This window comes from Glycine soja, chromosome 19, assembly GCF_004193775.1.
Source record: "Glycine soja cultivar W05 chromosome 19, ASM419377v2, whole genome shotgun sequence".
Classification (NCBI taxonomy): Eukaryota; Viridiplantae; Streptophyta; class Magnoliopsida; order Fabales; family Fabaceae; genus Glycine; species Glycine soja.
This window is the reverse complement of record NC_041020.1, coordinates 24,852,456-24,871,799: the sequence shown is the minus strand read 5'-3', so window position 1 is coordinate 24,871,799 and position 19,344 is coordinate 24,852,456. Positions and strand designations below refer to the sequence as shown.

The 19,344-nt window shown below is 39.4% G+C and overlaps 1 non-coding gene across 1 annotated transcript; it reads right to left on the bottom strand.

Annotated features, from left to right (window-relative positions):
• Positions 1-387: 387 nt before the first annotated feature.
• LOC114401032 lies at positions 388-494 on the bottom strand. Its single transcript, XR_003664148.1, has one exon. It is a non-coding gene; the product is annotated as a small nucleolar RNA R71 (small nucleolar RNA).
• Between the last annotated feature and the right edge of the window lie 18,850 nt (positions 495-19,344).

Here is a 19,344-nt window from a genome sequence, read left to right as displayed (position 1 = left end):
TCTGAGAACATGGCACAACCTCCACCCCGTGAGAGGACTCTAAGGGAAATGGCTGCACCTGATTTCACCTACGAAAGCTTGTGCATCCAATACCCTGATGAGGATGTCCCATATGTTCTTAAAATTGGACTGATTCATTTGCTTCCAAAGTTTCATGGCCTTGCAGGTGAAGACCCGCACAAACATTTGAAAGAATTTCACATTGTCTGCTCCACCATGAAACCCCCAGATGTTCAAGAGGATCACATATTTCTGAAGGCTTTTCCTCATTCATTAGAGGGAGTGGCAAAGGACTGGCTGTATTACCTTGCTCCAAGGTCCATCACGAGTTGGGATGACCTTAAGAGAGTATTCTTAGAAAACTTTTTCCCTGCTTCCAGGACCACAGCCATCAGGAAGGATATCTCAGGTATTAGACAACTCAGTGGAGAGAGCCTGTATGAGTACTGGGAGAGATTTAAGAAACTATGTGCCAGTTGCCCCCACCATCAGATTTCAGAACAACTTCTTCTCCAATATTTTTATGAAGGACTCAGTAATATGGAGAGAAGTATGATAGATGCTGCCAGTGGTGGAGCCCTTGGAGACATGACTCCTGCTGAAGCCAGAAATTTAATTGAGAAGATGGCTTCCAACTCTCAGCATTTTAGCGCCAGAAATGATGCCATAGTCATTAGAGGAGTGCATGAGGTAGCTACAAACTCAGCTGCATCATCTGAGACTAAGAAGCTTGAAGGCAAACTGGATGCATTGGTTAACTTGGTAACCCAGCTGGCCTTGAATCAGAAATCTGTACCTGTTGCAAGGGTTTGTGGTTTGTGCTCCTCTGCTGACCACCATACAGACCTTTGCCCTTCCATGCAGCAACCTGGAGCAATCGAGCAGCCTGAAGCTTATGCTGCAAATATTTACAATAGACCTCCTCAACCTCAGCAGCAAAATCAACCACAGCAGAACAATTATGACCTCTCCAGCAACAGATACAACCCTGGATGGAGGAATCACCCTAACCTCAGATGGTCCAGCCCTCAACAACAACAGCAGCCTGCTCCTTCCTTCCAAAATGCTGCTGGCCCAAGCAGACCATACATTCCTCCACCAATCCAACAACAGCAACAACCCCAGAAACAACCAACAGTTGAGGCCCCTCCACAACCTTCCCTCGAAGAACTTGTGAGGCAAATGACTATGCAAAACATGCAGTTTCAGCAAGAGACCAGAGCCTCCATTCAGAGCTTAACCAATCAGATGGGACAATTGGCTACCCAATTGAATCAACAACAGTCCCAGAATTCTGACAAGCTGCCTTCTCAAGCTGTCCAAAATCCCAAAAATTTCAGTGCCATTTCATTGAGGTCGGGAAAGCAGTGTCAAGGACCTCAACCTGTAGCACCTTCGTCATCTACAAATGAACCTGCCAAACTTCACTCTACTCCAGAAAAAGGTGATGACAAAAATTTACCTAACAATTTCTGTGCAGGTGAATCTTCTTCCACAGGTAATTCTGATTTTCAGAAGCAGCACATTCCCCCTCTTCCATTCCCTCCAAGAGCAGTTTCCAACAAAAAAATGGAAGAGGCAGAGAAAGAGATCTTGGAAACATTTAGAAAAGTAGAGGTAAACATACCTTTGTTGGATGCAATAAAGCAAATTCCAAGATATGCCAAATTCTTGAAGGAGGTGTGCACAAATAAGCGGAAGCTTAAAGGAAGTGAACGGATTAGCATGGGCAGAAATGTCTCTGCATTGATTGGTAAATCTGTTCCTCAAATTCCTGAAAAATGCAAAGATCCAGGTACATTCAGCATACCTTGTATTATAGGGAGTAGTAAGTTTGACAATGCCATGCTAGATTTAGGAGCTTCTGTTAGTGTTATGCCTCTGTCTATTTTTAATTCTCTATCTCTAGGTCCCTTGCAGTCAACTGATGTGGTAATTCATTTAGCTAATAGAAGTGTTGCCTACCCTGTTGGTTTCATAGAAGATGTCTTAGTTAGAGTTGGTGAACTGATTTTCCCTGTTGATTTTTATATTTTGAATATGGAAGATGGATTCTCTCAAGGATCAGTTCCCATCATTCGAGGCAGACCCTTTATGAAAACTGCTAGAACTAAGATAGATGTTTATGCAGGCACACTATCCATGGAGTTTGGTGATATAACTGTTCATTTTAATATTCTGGATGCTATGAAATACCCATCTGAAGATCTTTTTGTATTTCGTGCTGAAATAATTGACCATGTTGTTGATGAATACATGACTGATCTTTATTCTAATCTGCATGCCTCTCACTCTTCATGCATTGAGTCTGAAATTGTACTTGATCATATGTCTGAATTTGATGCTGAGAGTGAATCTGAAAGTGAATTTGAGAGTGATATTGATTGCATGTCTGGTGGTGGTGTTTTACCTCTTGAGATTGATTTTATAGAGTCAGATAGGACTAACCATGTTTCAGGAAGTACACATACCTCTGATTTTCTTTATGAGGTAAAGGCTGAGAAACCATCTCCTTCTACCACTGTCCAGCCGACCACACCTGAATTGAAGCCTCTGCCATCAAATTTAAAATACGCTTACTTGGATGATAGCAAGAGTTTTCCAGTGATTATATCTGCCTCCCTTGCTGATGAGCAAGAGGAGAAGTTGTTGTCAGTTCTCAAGAAGCATAAGAAGGCTATAGGCTGGACCCTGGCGGACATTCCTGGTATTAGCCCATCCACATGTATGCATCGAATAAATTTAGAGGATGGAGCTAAACCAGTAAGACAGCCACAGAGAAGACTCAACCCGTTGATTCTTGATGTAGTGAAGATGGAGATAACCAAGCTTTTGCAAGCTGGAATCATTTATCCTATCTCCGACAGCCAATGGGTGAGTCCCGTCTAGGTAGTCCCGAAGAAGACCGGCCTCACAGTGATAAAAAATGAGAAGGAGGAGCTAATTCCTACTCCGGTGCAGAACAGTTGGAGAGTCTGCATTGACTATAGGAGGCTGAACCAGGTTACCAAAAAGGACCATTTTCCCCTGCCATTCATTGACCAGATGCTTGAACGCCTGGCAGGTAAATCCCACTACTGTTTCCTTGATGGTTTTTCTGGTTATATGCAAATTACTATTGCTCCTGAGGATCAGGAAAAGACCACATTCACTTGCCCCTTCGGCACTTTTGCCTATAGGAGGATGCCTTTCGGCCTGTGCAATGCCCCTGGTACCTTCCAGCGGTGCATGATTAGTATTTTTAGTGATTTTTTAGAAAATTGCATAGAGGTGTTTATGGATGATTTCACTGTATATGGATCCTCTTTTGATGGTTGTTTGAATAGTTTGGAAAAAGTTTTGAATAGATGCATTGAAACTAACCTTGTTCTAAATTTTGAAAAATGTCATTTTATGGTTGAGCAAGGTATAGTTTTAGGCCACATTATTTCCAATAAGGGTATTGAAGTAGATCCTACAAAAATTTCTGTTATTTCACAATTGCCTTACCCCTCTTGTGTGCGAGAGGTGCGATCTTTTCTTGGTCATGCAGGATTCTACAGGCGCTTTATAAGGGATTTTAGCAAAGTAGCCCTTCCATTGTCCAACTTGTTGCAAAAGGAGGTGGAGTTTGACTTTAATGACAGATGCAAAGAGGCTTTTGATTGCCTCAAAAGAGCGCTGACTACCACCCCCATCATCCAGGCACCCGACTGGACAACCCCTTTTAAGCTTATGTGTGATGCATCAAATTATGCATTGGGGGCTGTCCTTGCTCAGAAAATTGATAAATTGCCCAGGGTGATATACTATGCTTCTAGGACTTTAGATGTTGCCCAAGCAAATTATACTACTACTGAGAAGGAGCTTCTAGCCATAGTTTTTGCTCTTGAAAAATTTCGATCTTATTTGCTTGGTACCCACATTATTGTTTATACTGACCATGCAGCTTTAAAGTACTTGTTGAAGAAGGCTGATTCTAAGCCTAGGTTGATCCGATGGATGCTGTGGCTCCAAGAGTTTGACTTGGAGATCCGAGATAGGAGCGGAGCACAAAATCTAGTTGCTGATCATTTGAGTCGGATCGAACGTGTATCTGATGCAGATTCACCTATTCGGGATGATTTCCTGGATGATCATTTGTATATATTGTATAGTATTTCTGACTCTCTTTCTACTCCCTGGTTTGCTAACATTGTCAATTATTTAGTTGCCTCTGTTTTTCCTCCCTTAGCATCTAAGGCCCAAAAAGATAAAATTAAAAGTGATGCTAAGCATTTTATCTGGGATGACCCCTACTTGTGGAAATTGTGCAGTGATCAGGTCATTAGACGATGCATTCCAGATCATGAGATTGACTCAGTCCTGCAGTTCTGTCATTCTTCCGCATCGGGAGGTCATCTGGGTGTTCAAAGGACAGCTCGCAAAGTGCTTGATTGTGGTTTTTATTGGCCCACCATCTTTAAAGATGCGTGGAAGATCTGCAGCACTTGTGAGCAGTGTGAGAGAGCAGGAAATACACTTACATGGCGACAACAAATGCCTCAGCAACCTATGCTATTCTGTGAGGTGTTTGATGTTTGGGGTATAGATTTCATGGGTCCTTTTCCTGTCTCTTTTGGTTATGTTTACATTCTCCTTGCAGTTGATTATGTTTCAAAATGGGTGGAAGCCAAGCCCACTAGAACTAATGATGCTAAAGTTGTCGCAGACTTTGTCAGGTCTAATCTGTTTTGCAAGTTTGGAGTACCTAAAGCAATTGTTAGTGATCAAGGAACCCATTTTTGCAACAGGACAATGCATGCCCTGCTTAAAAAGTACGGGGTGGTACACAGGGTATCCACACCATACCACCCCCAGACTAATGGACAGGCAGAAATTTCTAACAGGGAAATCAAAAGAATTCTAGAGAAGATTGTGTAGCCAAGCAGGAAAGATTGGAGTACCAGGCTTGATGATGCTCTCTGGGCACATCGGACTGCCTACAAAGCACCCATAGGAATGTCTCCTTATCGGGTTGTCTTTGGAAAGGCATGTCATCTTCTAGTGGAAATTGAGCACAAAGCATACTGGGCAGTGAAGACTTGCAACTTCTCTATGGATCAAGCTGGCGAGGAAAGGAAGTTGCAACTGAGTGAGTTAGATGAAATCCGCCTAGAAGCCTATGAGAATGCCAAGTTCTACAAAGAAAAGACCAAGAAGTTCCATGATAGCATGATAGTTAAAAAAGACTTCGTGGTTGGGCAAAAAGTGTTATTGTATAATTCAAGGCTTGGACTCATGAGTGGTAAGTTGAGGTCTAAGTGGATTGGTCCTTTTGTTGTTACTAATGTTTTTCCTTATGGTACAGTTGAGATCAAAAGCGACTCCACAAACAAGAGCTTCAAGGTCAACGGACATCGACTTAAGCCATTCCTCACGAACCCTTCTTTAGTGGACGTAGTGGTGGAAGAGACTTCCTTACTCCACCCTACTCTTCCTCCACCATGACTTAGGGAGTTTTTCTTTTCCTATCTCCTTCTTTGCTTTTATTACACTTGTCCGATTCTCTTTGATGATTTAATTGTTTTTAATCTTTTAATTGTGCTACATTGAGGACAATGTGTTGTTTAAGTATGGGGGGGGGGGGGGAGTGTTCTTTGGTTTTGCTAGTTTTGTTGGTTTTGTTAATTTGTTAGTTGTGTTAATTTGTTAATGTTGTTAGTTTCGTCGGATTTTCAGTTTAATATTTTGGGTCAATTTCGTGTACACGTACGACTTTGCATGTTTTTCTTTGAATCATAGGATATGTTCAAGAAATGGGTAATTGTTTTGAAAATAAAAGTTCTTGACATTTTGTGACTTGAAATCCTTGATTCTTCTCTACATGTCATGGTAGTTTTGAAAGCTCAATTTGAAAGTGATGATTTTACCTTTGTGAGAATTTGATCCATCCATCATTATAATCATTTGGTGTGTTTTGCCCCATTGATTGCTTGCACAATAGCCTTGGCTTGATTCTTGTTGATGCGTCCTAATTCACATGCATATTTGGAAATGATTAAGGCAATTTTGTTCTTATAAGCTTCTAGCCAAATGGACTTACCTTGAATTAATTCCTTTGATAGCCCTTTTGAGCCTTGTTTCCCTTTCCTTGTTTTGAAGCTCACTACAAGCCTTAAGTGAAAAACCATGATATTACCATATCCTTAAGGAATTTTGGAGCTTTGGAATTGTTTTGGGATTAAGTGTGGGGGGTTTTTGTTTCATTGGACAACTTGTTTTGTTGGCTATGCTTCATGATGTATTTTGGGCCATACTTGATGTACATTGTATATTGGTTAAATGTTGGACATGCTGAATGAAATGTTGTTTCTCAAAGGCTAAAGAGTAAAAAAAAAAAATCAAAAAAAAAAAATTTCGAAAAAAGAAAAAGAAAAGCAATAAAGTTGAGTGAATAAGATCTTAAATGGCACAAGAATGATGAAACTCTTGGTTCTACTCTTCATGTTTAATTTTTATCTTTACTTCTTTTTATTTTCTTATTTTTTTTCTTAATATGCACTTATTCCCCTTTGCTCCTCTATTCCTTTGGGATTTAGCCACTTATTCCATATTTCTCCATACCTTGTCCTTGGCCCCATTACAACCTTAAAAGAGCTTTTGATCCTCATGTGCTTGTGTTTATGGGTTGATTGTCAATTTTAGAATCTTGCCAAGTTTATGTGGTGTTTGCTTTCATGGGTGCTTTGAGGGTAAATAGTAGCCTAGACACTTGAGAGATAGAGTGTATATCTTGTGAGGCTTTATCACTTTTCATCCTTGAGCTGATTAACTATTTTGCCATGATTGGGTTGCTTGGATGATTTTCATGAATGTCTTGACTTTTTGGATCTCCTTATGTTAGATGTTACTCATTCCTTTCATTCCTTGATGTTCATTGAGAAATATGTGAATGTTTTTGTTTGTCTCCCTTTGATATCCTTGTATTTTGTTCTTTGTTTCATTTTGCCCAGGAGTGCAAAAGGCTAAGTATGGGGGGTTTTGATGTGCCATCATTTTCTTCTATTTTCTAAACCCTTTTTGCACCATTTTAATTATTGATTGGTCTTAATTGTCAATTAATTAGGCAGATTTATTATTTGGGCTCATTTAGCTAATTTGATGTTTTTAATCTAATTTCAGGAATTAATGAAACATTGGGCTTAATCCGGATTTTGGTTGTGGACTTGAAGAGGGCAAATAAAGCAGCGCTTACCTTAGTTAATTTCTAATTAGGAAATTTTGCAATTTTATTTTATGTTGTTCAGTGTTTATTTCGTTTTGGGCCAGCGTATTGTAATAGGGCCCAGTGACTTTGAGTGACTCTTTTTAAATAGCTGCCTTGGGATTCGTGCAGGGCATTCTATTCTGTTATGCTATTCATTATTCAGAGCTTTGTTTTAGGGTTTTCGTTTTTCTGTTTTGATGCTTCTGAGTTCGTAATGCAATTTTACGTTTTTTGCTTCTAATTACAATTTCGTTCTTGCTTCTTCTTCTACTCTCATTTACGTTTCTGTTCCATTTTACATTTCTGTTCGTTTACGTTTCTGTTCATTTACGTTTCCGTTCATTTACGTTTCTGCTTCATGTTTCAATTGCGTTTTCTGTTTGAATCCATGGAAGGCTAGATTTTCTGGTGTTGTTTCCTTTTGAGGACGAAGCCCAACTCTCTTTGAGGTTTCGCTTGTAATGTGGTTTCCTGGTAGTTCTCCCTTCACCAGTATCCCAAATTCGTGAATATTAATCAGTGTACTCTTCGTGTTCGATTAATTGCCTCTGAGCCTAACTTGCGTTCATGCTTAATGGACGAAGGGCTAACTGGTGTATGTGGTGCCTAATCACGTATTGAAAACCCTAAGTTGATTTTCGCTTAGTAAATTGAAATAGGGTTGGATTAAGTGGTTGACTGTTAGGGACGAATTCTTCATAACCCAGGATAAGAGAATGGCTTCTGAATCAGAGGAAACAACCCGTTTTTAATATTAGTAGTTTCGCATTCCAGTTTACTTGTTCTGCTCTTTAATCACAAAACAAACAAACCCCCCCAATCGTTACTGTTACTGTTACTGCAAGTATATTATGAACATTTGGTTTGTCACTGCTCGTTGGGAAACGACCTAGGATCACTTCCTAGTTACTGCATTTTCATGTTTATTTGATTCGGGTACGACCTCGATCACTGAGAAAGGTACCGTAGATGCTGATCATCGGAAGAAAACAATGTTGATGATCTTGGAGATGATAAAGATGGATGAGTAGGTGCTGTGGATGCTTCAAATGGTCCGTGGCGGCGATGGGCAGCAGCAGCAGTGGTGGAGGATGATCCCTTTCTCTTCTTCGATGGCTCTGCCATTTGAGGAAGTTTTAGTGGATTTTAATCGGTGGAAGTGAAAGAGGAGTGAAAAAGAGGAAGATTGGGCTTTACGGGACGTGATTTGGTGAAGAATTGAGTGAGATTCGAAGATTTGAAGTTTTAGGTATGGAGGAGACGTGAGAGGAGGCTGTGGCTGCGCAGCAGCTCTGATTTTGTGAATATTTATAGACGAGGACGAATTGTAATCGATTACAGGGATTGGTAATCGATTACAGGACCAATAAGCCTACTGGTAATCGATTACAGGATGTTGTAATCGATTACAGGCTGCCTGTTCATGTGTAATTGATTACACTGGATGGTAATCGATTACCAGAGCCTATCCTAGGCTAGTTTCTTAAGAGAATATCTATGTTTATTGTAAAACACATCCAATATGATTAATTATCACTACTAATGCACTTAATTCAATCATTCAATCATTACATACACAAGAAATCATAAATTCTATCATAATAACAAGAATTCAATCAAGATCAAACAAAATAATCTATAAACAATCAATCATAAGAGTAAATTAATCAATCAATCCTTATTTTTCTAAATCTCTAACATCTAAGAGGCCTAATTCTCTTCTAATAGAGAAGAATACTTCCTTGGGGAGAGGTTTTGTGAAAATATCAGCAAGTTGATTCTTAGTATCAACAAACTCTAATACACAATCTCCTTTTAGGACATGATCTCTAAGAAAATGGTGTCTAATCTCTATATGTTTAGTTCTAGAGTGTTGAACTGGGTTTTTGGATAGATTTATGGCACTAGTATTATCACACTTAATAGGTATGCGATCAAGAATGATGCCATAGTCAGATAATTGTTGCTTCATCCATAAAATTTGTGCACAACAACTACCGGCAGAGATATACTCCGCTTCAGCAGTAGATAAAGCAACACTGTTTTGTTTCTTACTATGCCATGAGACAAGAGCCGATCCAATCAATTGACAAGTTCCACTTGTGCTTTTTCTATCAGTTTTAGATCCGGCAAAATCAGAATCAAAATATCCTATTAAGTTACATGTTGAATTCTTAGGATACCATAATCCTAAATTGATTGTTCCTAATAGATATCTCATGATTCTCTTTACTGCACTTAAATGTGATTGTTTGGGGTTGGATTGAAACCTAGCACACATGCATACACTAAATATAATATCAGGTCTACTAGCAGATAAATAAAGAAGAGATCCGATTATACCTCGATATTGTTTTATGTCTATAGATTGACCAGATTCATCTTTATCTAAGTAACAACTAGTGCTCATCGGTGTAGACATGTGTTTTGCACTATCCATCCCAAATCTTTTGATCAATTCCTTGCAGTACTTGGATTGATTGATGAATATATCTTCTTGAGTTTGCTTGATTTGTAATCCCAGAAAGTACTTTAGTTCTCCCATCATTGACATTTCAAATTCACTTTGCATATCAAGGGAAAACTCCTTGCACAATGAATCATTAGTGGATCCAAAAATTATATCATCAACATATATTTGAACCAACAAAATATCATTATGCTTTCTCTTTATGAACAATGTGGTATCCACTTTACCTCTAGAGAATTCTTTTTCTAGAAGAAAATTGCTTAAGCGTTCATACCACGCCCTAGGGGCTTGTTTCAAACCATAAAGAGCCTTTTGTAATTTATAAACATGATTTGGTTTATCCGGAATTTCAAAACCAGGGGGTTGTTCAACATATACCTCTTCTTGAATTAATCCATTTAGAAAAGCACTCTTAACATCCATTTGATAAAGTTTAAAATCCATTATGGATGCATATGCCAAGAGCATTCTAATGGCTTCTAATCTTGCAACAGGAGCATATGTTTCTTCATAGTCTATACCTTCTTCTTGATTATACCCTTTTGCTACTAACCTGGCTTTATTTCTAATAATTATACCATGTTCATCTAATTTATTTCTAAAAACCCATTTTGTTCCTATGACAGGATAATTTTCAGGTTTTTCTACTAATTTCCACACATTGTTTCTTTCAAATTGGTTCAATTCTTCTTGCATGGCAATGATCCAGTTATCATCTATTATGGCTTCTTTTATATTTTTAGGTTCAATCATAGATACAAAATCCATATTATTGCATAAGTCTTTAAGAGAATGTCTAGTTGTTACCCCTTTTGAGATATCACCAATGATGTTATCGAGGGGATGATCTCTTGAAGCTTTCCATTCTCTTGGAAGTTCATCATTGGATTTGACTTCTACTGGAGGATCTTCATTGTTTCCTTTATCATTTCCTTTTGAATCTTGTTCATCAATATTCATATGTTCTAAAGAATCTGCAATATCATCTAGCATATTCTTTCTTGACAAGATAGCATTAGATTCATCAAAGGTAACATGAATGGATTCCTCGATATTCATAGTTCTTTTATTATAAACCCTATATGCTTTGCTTTGTAATGAATATCCAAGAAAAATGCCTTCATCAGATTTTGCATCAAATTTTCCTAGATTATCTTTACCATTATTGAGCACAAAGCATTTGCAACCAAAAACATGTAGATGAGAAATATTAGGTTTTCTACCATTATATAACTCATATGGGGTTTTCTTTAAAATGGGTCTTATTAAGGCCCTATTCATGATGTAACATGCAGTATTGACCGCTTCAGCCCAAAAATACTCTGGAAGAGAAGTATCATTTAATAAAGTTCTAGCAATTTCTTCCAATGACCTATTTTTCCTCTCAACAACTCCATTTTGTTGAGGGGTTCTAGGTGCAGAAAAATTGTGTTCAATACCATGTTCATCACAGAACAAGTCAAAATCTTTGTTTTCAAACTCACCCCCATGATCACTTCTAATGGATGCAATCTTAAGATTTTTCTTGTTTTGTATGACTTTAGCAAGTTTTCTAAATGATTGGAATGCATCACTTTTATGTGTAATAAATAATGTCCAAGTATATCTAGAGAAATCATCAACTATAACTAGGGCATAGTAATTTCCTCCAAAACTCATGGTTCTAGATGGACCAAATAAATCCATATGCAATAACTGTAAGGGTTGAGTGGTTGAAACAACATTTTTAGGTTTGAATGAGACCCTTGTTTGTTTGCCCTTTTGACATGCATCACATAGTTTATCTTTTTCAAATTTCGATTTAGGCAAACCAACTACTAAATCTTTTGAAATTAATTTATTTAAGTGATCCATGTTTATGTGAGCAATTCTTTTATGCCATAACCATGGATCATCATCTTTGCTAAGAAAGCAATGATTGTTTTCTAGTTTTATGCTTAATTCTATCATGTAAACATTATTGACTCTATGTCCTACATGCTTTATATTAATGTCATGCTTATGTTCTATAAGACATTTTTGAGAATCAAATGATACTAGATAGCCTTTGTCGCATAATTGACTAACGTTGAGCAGGCTGTGCTTAAGGCCTTCAACAAGTAGAACATTTTCAATGGAGTTTGAAGAATTTGTACCTATTTTACCAACTCCAAGGATTCTAACTTTGTTGTTGTCACCATATGTTACATGCCCGCTTTTCTTTGGAGAGATATGTGTAAAATTTGATGCATCTCCAGTCATATGTTTTGAGCATCCGCTATCTATGTACCACCTCTTCCTCAAAGACACCTCTTCATCACTTTCGTAACTTTTAGCCATAAGGCAGAGATTTATTTCTTCATTTTCTGAATCTTCAGAAGATTCCATATAATTTTCATCCCATGTGATGTATGCTTTCTTCAGTTTCTTTTCACTAAGATTTTTCTTTTCAGATTTCTCCATCTTTTTCTTGAAGATGGGACAATCAACCCTCAGACGCCCAGGTTGATTACATTCAAAGCATTTTAAAGTAGAGGATGAAGTTTCTGTCCTTCTCTTTGATTTAAAATTGGGTCGCCTCTGAATTCCTCTTACTTTAAGAAACTTGTTGAATCTTTTTACAAAAAGACTTAGATCATCATCATCATCTGGATCATTTTCCTGATCACTTTCTTCTTGAATTGAGGATGATGCTTTAAGAGCAATTCCTTTCTTTTTCTTGTCATTTTCTTCATGTTGGTGTAATCTCAATAATTCCATCTCGTGTTCCTGCAACTTTCCAAATAAAGTGGCAAGGGACATGTTAGACAAATCTCTTGATTCAGTAATGGCCGTTACTTTCGGTTGCCATTCTCTACTTAAACATCTTAACACCTTGTTTATGAGATCCTCATTTTGAAATTCTTTTCCTAAGGCTGCTAGATGATTTACTATATGTGTAAATCTCTTTTGCATGCTTTGAATATTTTCATTTGCATTCATTCTAAATAATTCATACTCATGAGTTAGTGCATTTATCCTAGATCTTTTAACATCTGTAGTTCCTTCATGTGTTAATCGAAGAGTGTCCCACATTTCCTTAGCACTCTTACAATTCGAAACACTGAAATATTCATCCATTCCCAGGGCAGATGTTATTATGTTTTTGGCTTTTAAATTGTATTGTACTCGTTTTCTATCCTCTTCAGACCATCTATCTCTAAGTTTTTCTATAGTTATACTTTCACTTGATGAACTGCCATCTATTGTAATTCTTTCTACTGTGGTGGGTATATAAGGCCCTATTTCTATGGCTTCCCAAATATTTAGGTCTATTGCCTCAATAAAAATTTGCATTCGGGTTTTCCAGTAATGGTAACCCTCTCCATTAAAGATTGGAGGTCTATTGATAGAATTCCCTTCTGGAAATAAGGAGTTTGCTGAGGCCATCTTTTTCTTGAAGCTTCTAAACTTTATACAAGAATGAAGCTCTGATACCACTTGTTAGACAAGTGGCCTCAGATATCTTAAGAAGGGGGGTTGAATTAAGATATTCCAAACTACTTCCCCAATTAAAAATCTATTTCACTTTCTATTCAAGTTATAAATTCCCTTAACAATGAACTTCTTAAATATTAATTCAAATAAAAACAATTTGAATATGAATATAAAGCAATAATAAACAAAGGAGTTTAAGAGAAGAGAAAGTGCAAACTCAGATTTATACTGGTTCGGCCACACCCTTGTGCCTACGTCCAGTCCCCAAGCAACCCGCTTGAGAGTTCCACTATCTTGTAAAATCCTTTTACAAGTTCTAAACACACAAGGACAATCCTTCCTTTGTGTCTAGAATTTCTTTACAACAAGAGACCCTCGGTCTCTTAATCCCTTAGAGAATTAAAAGAAGAAGAAGAATGAATCTCTCTAGAAAGAGATAGATTTTACAGGTTGAGCACTCAAATAATTCCTTAATGAATTGCAATTGAATTGGCCAAGGAATTCTTAAGAGGATAAAATGATTTTGCTCTTTGAGAGGATAAACACTTTTGTTCTCAAAAACTCTGAGCAAATTCGTGTTATAAGTCACATATATATAGACCATTGGTGGTCATGAAAAAGCCCTTTGAGAAGTTGTGACTCTTAGAAAGATTTTTTTGAAAATCTTGTATGGTAATCGATTACAGGAATTGTGTAATCGATTACAGCTTTTAAAATTTGAATTAAAACGTTTATTAACTGCTGGTAATCGATTACCAAAATTGTGTAATCGATTACACAGTCTAAAATTTAAATTCAAATTTTAGTAGCTGTTGTAAAACATATTTGGCCACTGGTAATTGATTACATCCTCTGGTAATCGATTACCAAAGAGTAAATCCTTTGAAAAACACTTTTTAATTAAAATTACTTGGCCAAACCTTTAGCTAATTCAATTAGGAATTCCCTTCCTAATATACTAGTGATCATCTTGATGTTGTGACTTGTAATCTTGAAGTATTGTCTTGAATTTAATCTTGAAAAGCCCATTTGCATCAATTGCATCATATCATCATGATCATCATCAAAACACCAAAGGCAATTGCATCTACAGAGCACCCGGACATTTACGCAACAAGCATAATGTAACCATTTGTGGCTTTTAAACTCTACAGTTGGGCCTAGGCTTTAGAGTTCCTTTTTGTTAAGGCTTTATGTCTTTTGTTCCTGAATTTATAATACAGAGATCTTTCTGCATCTGTTCCTATGTCTCTACCCATTCTCATCCATTTGCATGTTTATTTCTTTACGTTTAAAATGCCAAATCCGACGACGAGTCCCTCGAAGGTACTAATACCTGGGACCCAACCATCGATTTTGAGCAAGAAACGAATCAAACGGAGGATGAAGAGGACGAGGATGTGGGACTTCCCCCGGAGTTGGAAAAGATAGTCACCCATGAGGACCAAGAGATGGGGCCTCATCAAGAAGAGATGGAACCAGTGGACTTAGGAACCAGCAGTGGGATAAAAGAAGTAAAGATAGGCACGGGTATGACCACACCCATCCGTGAAGAATTGACAGCCCTGCTAAAAACTACCAAGACATCTTTGCTTGGTCGTACCAAGATATGCCCGGTTTGAGTTCTGACATTGTACAACACCAATTACCTCTAAATCCCGAGTGTTCCCCGGTAAAACAAAAACTGAGGAGGATGAAGCCCGAGACATCCTTGAAAATAAAAGAAGAGGTAAAGAAACAATTTGATGCTGGTTTTTTAGCTGTTGCTCGGTACCCATAATGGGTTGCCAACATTGTGCCGGTCCCTAAGAAAGATGGGAAGGTGCGAATGTGTGTGGATTATCGGGACTTGAATCAAGCCAGTCCCAAAGACAATTTTCCTTTGCCGCACATCGATATCCTCGTGGATAATACAGCCAATTTCGCTTTATTTTCCTTCATGGATGGGTTCTCCGGTTACAATCAAATAAAAATGGCGCCGGAGGATATGGAAAAGACTACCTTCGTCACCTTGTGGGGAACGTTCTGTTACAAGGTAATGTCCTTTGGACTCAATAATGCCAGGGCAACTTATCAACGTGCTATGGTAGCTTTGTTCCTCGATATGATGCTTCAAGAGATCGAGGTCTATGTGGACGACATAATTGCCAAATCTAAGACCGAGGAGGAACACCTTGTCAACCTGCGGAAGTTGTTCGAAAGGCTTAGGTAGTATCAATTGAGGTTAAACCCCGCAAAGTGCACTTTCGAGGTCAAATAAGGGAAATTGCTAGGTTTCATCGTAAGCCAGAAAGGGATAGAGGTGGACCCTGAAAAGGTGAAGGCCATCCTTGAGATGCCAGAACCCCGTACCGAGAGGCAAGTACGAGGTTTCCTGGGACATTTGAATTATATTACCAGATTCATATCACAGCTCACTGCTATTTGTGAGCCGTTGTTCAAACTTTTACGCAAAAACCAATCCGTTCGCTGGAACGAGGGTTGTCAAGAGGCGTTTTGAAGGATCAAACAGTGTCTCATGAACCTTCCTGTGCTTATGCCACCGGTACCCGGAAGGCCTCTCATCTTGTATAGGATGATTTTGGACGAGTTGATGGGGTGTATGTTGGGGCAACATGACGAGTCCGGGAAGAGAGAGCGCGATGTCTACTACTTGAGTAAGAAGTTAACGGCCTGTGAACTGAATTACTCCCTGCTCGAAAGAACGTGTTGTGCTTTAGTCTTGGCGTCCCACCGTCCAAGACAATATATGCGAGCCATACCACCTGGTTGATATCCAAGATGGAACCGGTTAAGTACATCTTTGAAAAGCCTGCTCTCACAGGATGGATTGCCCGGTGGCAAGTCTTGCTATCCGAGTTTGATATAGTTTACGTCACCCAGAAGGCGATAAAGGGAAGCGCCTTAGTAGATTATTTGGCTCAGCAGCCTCTCAACGACTATCAGCCCATGCATCTCGAATTCCCGGATGAGGACATCATGGCCTTGTTTGAGGAGAAACTAGACGAGGACCGGGAAAAATGCACCGTATGGTTTGACGGAGCGTCAAACGTTCTAGGCCATGGCATTGGAGCAGTATTGGTCTCTCTAGACAATCAATGTATACCTTTCACGGCCAGGTTAGGATTTGACTGCACCAACAATATGGCCGAGTATGAAGCGTGTGCCCTGGCCGTCCAGGCGGCTATTGACTCTAATGTCATACTGCTCAAAGTGTACGGGGAGGGGAATGGGAAACTAGAGACCCCAAGCTGATACCCTACAAAGCCTATATCAAGGAGTTGGCTGATTCCTCTGATGAGATCTCCTTCCATCACATTCCCCGGGAGGAAAATCAAATGGAGGATGCGCTTGCTACTTTGGCATCCATGTTCCAGCTAACACTGCACGGGTATCTACCATACATTGAGTTCTGGTGTCGTGGCAAACCCGCTCATTGTTTTCAGGTAGAAGAGGAACGAGACGGTAAGCCTTGGTATTTCAATATCAAGCGATATGTTGAAAGCAAAGAGTACCCACCGGAGGCTTCCGACAATGATAAAAGCACATTGAGGAGATTGGCGGCCGGCTTCTTCATGAGCGGGAGCATACTATATAAAAGAAACCATGACATGACTCTCCTACAATGTGTGGATGCCAAAGAGGCGAACCACATGATCGAGGAAGTCCACGAGGGTTTTTTTGGAACGCACGCCAATGGGCATGCTATGGCCAGGAAGATTCTGAGTGCAGGTTATTACTGGCTCACCATGGAAAGTGATTGCTGCATCCATGTAAGGAAATGCCATAAATGTCAAGCGTTCGCAGATAATGTCAATGCTCCGCCACATCCCCTGAATGTCATATCCGCCCCTTGGCCTTTTTCCATGTGGGGGATAGACGTCATAGTGGCCATCGAACCCAAGGCTTCGAACGGTCATCGCTTCATTCTCGTGGCAATAGATTATTTCACCAAATGGGTCGAAGCGGCTTCCTACACCAATGTCACGAGGAGTGTAGTGGTCAGATTCATAAAGAGGGAGCTGATTTGTCGGTACGGACTCCCTAGGAAGATCATTACTAACAATGGCACCAATCTGAATAACAAGATAATGCAGGAGATGTACGCGGACTTCAAAATCCAGCATCATAATTCCACACCCTACCGACCAAAGATGAACGGAGCCGTGGAAGTAGCCAACAAGAATATTAAGAAAATTATTCAGAAGATGACAGTGTCATACAAAGATTTGCATGAGATGTTGCCTTTTGCCTTGCATGGATACCAAACTTCTGTACGAACTTCTACTGGGGCAACACCATATTCCTTGGTTTATGGAACGGAAGCGGTACACCCATTTAAAGTAGAGATCCCTTCCCTGAGGATACTACCATAATCAGGCTTAGAAGAATCAGAGTGGGCTCAAACACCCTACGACAAACTCAACTTTATTGAAGGTAAGCGCTTGACGGCCATGAGCCGTGGGCGCCTGCATCAACAAAGAATGAAGAATGCATTCGACAAGAAGGTGCGCTTGCGCAAGTTCCATGAGGGGGACCTTGTGCTGAAAAAGATGTCCCACGTTGTTAAAGATAATCGAGGGAAGTGGGCCCCAAACTACGAAGGACCTTTCGTTGTGAAAAGGGCTTTTTCCGGAGGGGCCTTGGTGCTTACCAACATGGATGGCGAAAAGCTACCTTTACCCGTAAACTCTGATGTTGTCAAGCGATACTACGCTTAGAATCTGGGGCAATTGAGGATGTCGCTGCATGTTCTTTTATACTTACGTGTTCTTCTTGGTTTCCCCCAGGGATTCCCGTCTACTGTATATTTCTCGTCACAGTCTTTTAAAAGAAGAGAATATGAGTTTGAGACTTCAATCCTCACTTTGTGTGCTTTAAACCATGTGCGGTTGTGATAACCTGAGCCTTTTTGCTCAGTCCATGGGATGCCCCAAGCGCTTAATTAAAACTGAAACTAACCAGCTTTCGCTAAAAAGATTGTCATTTGAAAACACTCATGCATACGCATATGCATGCACATTTTGTGATAACAGGGGCAGAATCGTCTTAGGCAGTGGTCAAATGCCGGGACGAAGCTGAAGGCAGAAACCAACCAAGGTAAAACGGTAAGACGGCCACAGTTTGCCGCGCAATGTCATTTCCTACTTTCAGGTACTTAGGGACGGACGCAAGTAGAGGCTAGGGTCACGACCGATTGATCGTCGTCCCTTGCCCAGCTCTGGACAAACAGAAAGCGCCGCTAGGAGACATCCTAGTATCCTTTAAATCCCCAGTAATTATTATTGTTATGTCTTTAAAGTAAATATTGGATGCCTAATCTACCCTAAGGGGGTTTGAGTAAGCGAACGCCGACCCGTGGGAAGCCGTACTTATTTCTTCCAAAAAAAAAGTACAGGTTAGCTCGCCTGGGTGAGCACCCCTGCACCTGAAAATATAAAAAACGAGGGAGGGGGAGTTTTTCTCCATCCAAAATTCTTCCCCCTCACTCAAAAAATGGCAACACCACGGGAATTACGGGTTTTTCACCCCTAGGTCACCATTTTTGCGCTTTTGCTTCCATTCTTAGTGTTGTTACTCACTCCATCAAGTAAGTATATCATTCTTGAGCTTTCTAGCTTTCCATTGATGTATCTTGGTCTTCTTTTGGTGCTCTAAATTGTGTGAATATGCCCAAATCTATGGAGCAATTTTGGCTTTGTTTCATGCTTGATTGGTTTGAGTTAGGGGGTTGTAAGGGATGGCCCTAGGCCTATGGTGCATTCTGAAGCAATGGGGCATGCCACATTGCCCCCATTCCCTTGTTATTCATGCCAAAACATGCGCCCACCTAGTGCTCGGTGAAATGCCTCAATGACATTTGGGCATGGTTTTGTGAACTTTGGATTGTAGGGCTGTTTTATATGTATAGGGACAACATGTAGAGGTTAAAAGGAGTGCCTGAATGCGATTCTAGGCCTAGGAACCCGAGCTTTTGATTTCAATACAAGAAAGCATAAAAATGAGGGCATTGTGATAGGGATTTCCTTTTAGGCCAGCGGCTGATTTTTGGGGCTGCATCATGATGTTTGCCTAGTTTGTGTAAAGATGTTATTCACCATGTACATATATATATATATATATATATATATATATATATATATATATATATATATATATATATATATATATATATATATATATGATAGGT